This window comes from Marmota marmota, unplaced genomic scaffold (genome assembly GCF_001458135.2).
Source record: "Marmota marmota marmota unplaced genomic scaffold, marMar, whole genome shotgun sequence".
Lineage (NCBI taxonomy): Eukaryota > Metazoa > Chordata > Mammalia > Rodentia > Sciuridae > Marmota > Marmota marmota.
The window spans coordinates 106032-109682 of record NW_026006114.1 but is presented as its reverse complement, the minus strand read 5'-3'; the positions used below and the strand labels follow the sequence as shown (position 1 = coordinate 109682).

The 3651-nt window shown below is 40.8% G+C and overlaps 1 long non-coding RNA gene across 1 annotated transcript in view; it reads left to right on the top strand.

Moving 5' to 3' along the window:
• The window catches only part of LOC125614711, a 13934-nt gene extending 11320 nt beyond the window's left edge, over positions 1-2614 (top strand). Inside the window, exon 4 of the long non-coding RNA XR_007345277.1 lies at positions 1973-2614. This is a non-coding gene — a long non-coding RNA (uncharacterized LOC125614711). The remainder of the gene's footprint in view (positions 1-1972) is intronic.
• Positions 2615-3651: the final 1037 nt, after the last annotated feature.

Below are 3651 nucleotides of genomic sequence, written 5' to 3'. Positions count from 1 at the left end.
CTTTTTTATTTCTGGAAAGTTTTCTGTAATTATTTCATTCAGAAGGTTACTCATTCCCTTGGTTTGAATCTCTATACCTTCCTCTATCCCGATGACTCTTAAGTTTGGTTTTTTTATGTTATCCCATATCTCTTGGATGTTTTTCTCATGATTTTTTACCAGCCTTTCCGAGTTGGCTAGAGTCTTTTCAAGATGATATATTTTGTCTTCATTATCTAATGTTCTGGCTTCTACTTGCTCCACTCTGTTAGTGATACTCTCATTTGAGTTTTTAATTTGGTTTATAGTTTCCTTCATTTCTAGAATTATTGTTTGATTATTTTTTAATCTCTATCTCCTAATAAAGATGCTTAACTTCTTCTTTTATCTGTTTATGTAATTCATTTTCAATGTGTTCTTTCACTGTTTGAATTTGCTGTCTCATATCCTCTTTAAGGTTCCATTCCATCTGTCCTTGAGTTCTTTATTTGACCATTTTTCTGATGACTCTAGGTCCTCCTGAATATTTAGGCTGTCCTGCATTGTTTGTACTCATTTTCTTCTTTGCTCTTTCATGCTGCTCATGTTACTTCTTGTTCTGTTTGACTGCTGAGTTACTGTTTACTCCTATAAATTTATTTGATGCTTGGGAGGAAAGGTATTAGTAGGGAAGGGAAGAAGTCACTAAAGAGAATGAGAATAAGCAGGTAGAATTCAAGGAAGGGGGAATAAGAAAATTGAAAAGAAATGAAAAGACAAAAGAAAAAAAATAGAAAATAAAAAAAGAAAAAAATTTAAAAAATAATAAAAATTAAATTAAAAAAAATTAAAAAATTTAATAAACAACAACAACAAAAAAGAAAATAAAAAAAACCCAAATTAAAAAAATAATAATAATAAATGCAGTCTTAGAGTTTGATTAACTTCTCTTCCAATAGGTGGAGCTCTGCCCACCGGGCCAAGCTTCTCCTCTGCATACGCGGGAACCAATCACTGTGCAGCAGCTCCTCCTCCCAGACTGGGCGAGCCTCCAATCCTGAGTGCCTCAGGCCTTCTCTTGTGTCTAGTCACTTCCCCACTTTTCCTCAAGCCAGGCCCCGCTCACCGGTGACGCTCACCACAATACTGGCTACACTCCAGGTCTGCTGCTCCCGGGAGCCCTGTTTTCATGAACGACTGGGCACACTCTCCCTGTTTGCCATTACCTCAGACCCTAAGTTTGTAGAGCTTGGGGCTGAGAACCCTCAGCGAATTTTGCTTGCCCTCCGGTAGCCACGCCTCCGGTAGCTGGTGCAGGAGACCTCAGTTGTCAGCACTGGTGGGAGCGGTAGCCGGGAATTCCGCACCACGGGTCCCATGCCACTCCTGATTCCCTCGGTCTGGCTATCGCGCTCATGGGAGAGCTGGAAGGGGCCCTTATGGGAGAGCTGGGAGGGGGCCCTTAAGGTTTCCCCGCTGTGTGGAGAGGGAAGGCTAGGGGGTTACACACCTGTCACCGCTGGTTTCAATGAAGTTATCTCCTCCAACACATTCTGGTGACATCAGTTCTCTGCCATGGTGGTATCCCATGCAAATGGCGAAAGTTCATTTTCCTTTGCCGGATGACCAATGCAACGGGTGGGTCCTGACTGGCTCTCCCAAGCCCCGTTTCAATCCTGTGGCCACTGCCTATGAAGGCTCTGTTGGCATTTACCTCCGTAGGTTCAGAAGGGCGGACCAGTTGTTTCAGCGGGATCGTTTAGTGCTGAGTCACAGCAGTTTGTCTGCGAGAAGCAGGCGAACAGGAGCTTGAATTCAGCCCGGGCTCGGTGTGTGTTCTGAGAGCCCAGACTGTTCGCCCCAGATCCACGTCAGCTCAGCATTGCCTAATGATCCTGAGCAAACAGCATTTAGACGGTTTACGACTCCCTATGCCCGCACAGCTGAAGAGGTCAGAGACTTGATCTCTCCGCGCCCGCCGCCATGTTGGATCTCCCAGAATCTTCTCCTGCAGGTGATTTTTGATATAATGCTTTCCATTTACTTTTTTATCCTTAGCACTTTTATATCATCCAAAGCCATATTTTACAAGTTAATATGTTTTATCATAAGCTGGGCTCTTATTCAATTTTCTCCCTCTGAAAATGTTTTTAAACCTCACTTAGAGAATAAGAAAATTTAAAAGCCAGATAGAGGTGTTGAGCACAAAAAGGTATAAGTTGGTTACTATTAGAAAGTATTAGTGGTTTCAGCAATAGTTCACATTTTAACAGAGAATATGGACCACAACTAAGTTTACACTTTTGCCTAAATTTCTTTACTTTCAGACCATTTGTGTTTTTAATTGTCATCCCAGTGTCCAGTCCCTTTTTCCTACCTCATCTAAGTGTCCTAACCCAATATGATTTGTCCTTACCATTCTTCAATCATTTTATACCTTGTTTTCATTAATATCCTGCTCGCCTGGCACTCCCAGCTTCGCACAAGATTCATCCTGATAAATTATTCATTTATTCACTAATATACTAATTACTAATTAATACCTTGTGTTTATATTGGAACTCCCTAAATAAACAGTGACCTACTGTACAGTAATTATTAGGGTAGAAATAATAAAATGAGAGAAAAATAAATACATATTAAATAAAAGAAATGTGAGGGCTGGGGTTGTGGCTCAGTGGTAGAGCACTCACCTAGCATGCATGAGGCATTGGGTTCAATCATCAGCATCCCATGAAAATGAAATAAAATGGCATTGTATCTACCTATAACTAAAAGTATATATTTTTAAAAAAAGAAATATGAGATGAACTGTTGTTCTAATACCCAGGAGATCATGCCTCTCCACAGTAGCCTAAGCACTTAGAAAATCGAAAATAGCTTTATAAAAGGCAGACTTCTCTCTTTTATAATTCAATTCATTTTTATGTGCCACTCTAGATCTTCCTGGAACTAAAACAAAGTGCAGGGTGAAAACTTTTAAAGGATCACTTAGTGTTAACCTGGTATTTATATCTGTATGGTGTCCTCACTTGCCCAGCCTGTGCCTTATGTTGAGCCATAGTCAAGCCTCAACTGCCACATCCTCATCTCTCTGAGAAAGATTGGGTAGTGGTCTGAGTTTGGCTTTCATTTTCAATCCTTTTACCTATTTAGTCTGGCAGCTCTTCCTGGAGTTTCCCAAAGCACTACTTCTTGACCCTTTTATACTATTGCCTTATATATATGCCTTATATATATATGCCTGGCATATGTTTACTTAAAGAGCCTCCCCATAAGTCAGAGAGGCAACAGGTACTGTAGAAAGAGAAGACCCAAAGGAGTAGTGTACCTGGCTTCAAGATGACTCTAGAGTACCTGGCACTCGGGTATGGGTCTGAAGCAACAAAGCTGAGGAGTGGACACCCTTCTCCTGCAGCTGGCTATTTTGCATTCTGCTGAAGTTTTCTTTCTTTGCATTGTTGGACATGACCCCTGCAACCTCCCTGGCTTGCCTTTCTGGTCACCATTGAAGATTTTGACCATGATTGGCTCATACTCATAATGACTTGTTGAATTGTTTATATCTTTTGTTTGTTGCACACCTCATTGGCTTGCTTACCAACACCATCTAGATATGCTTTCTTTTTTAACCAAAACAGAACACATTTCAGTATCCTGGGACTTTATATATGGAGTGTGTACTGTTTGTTA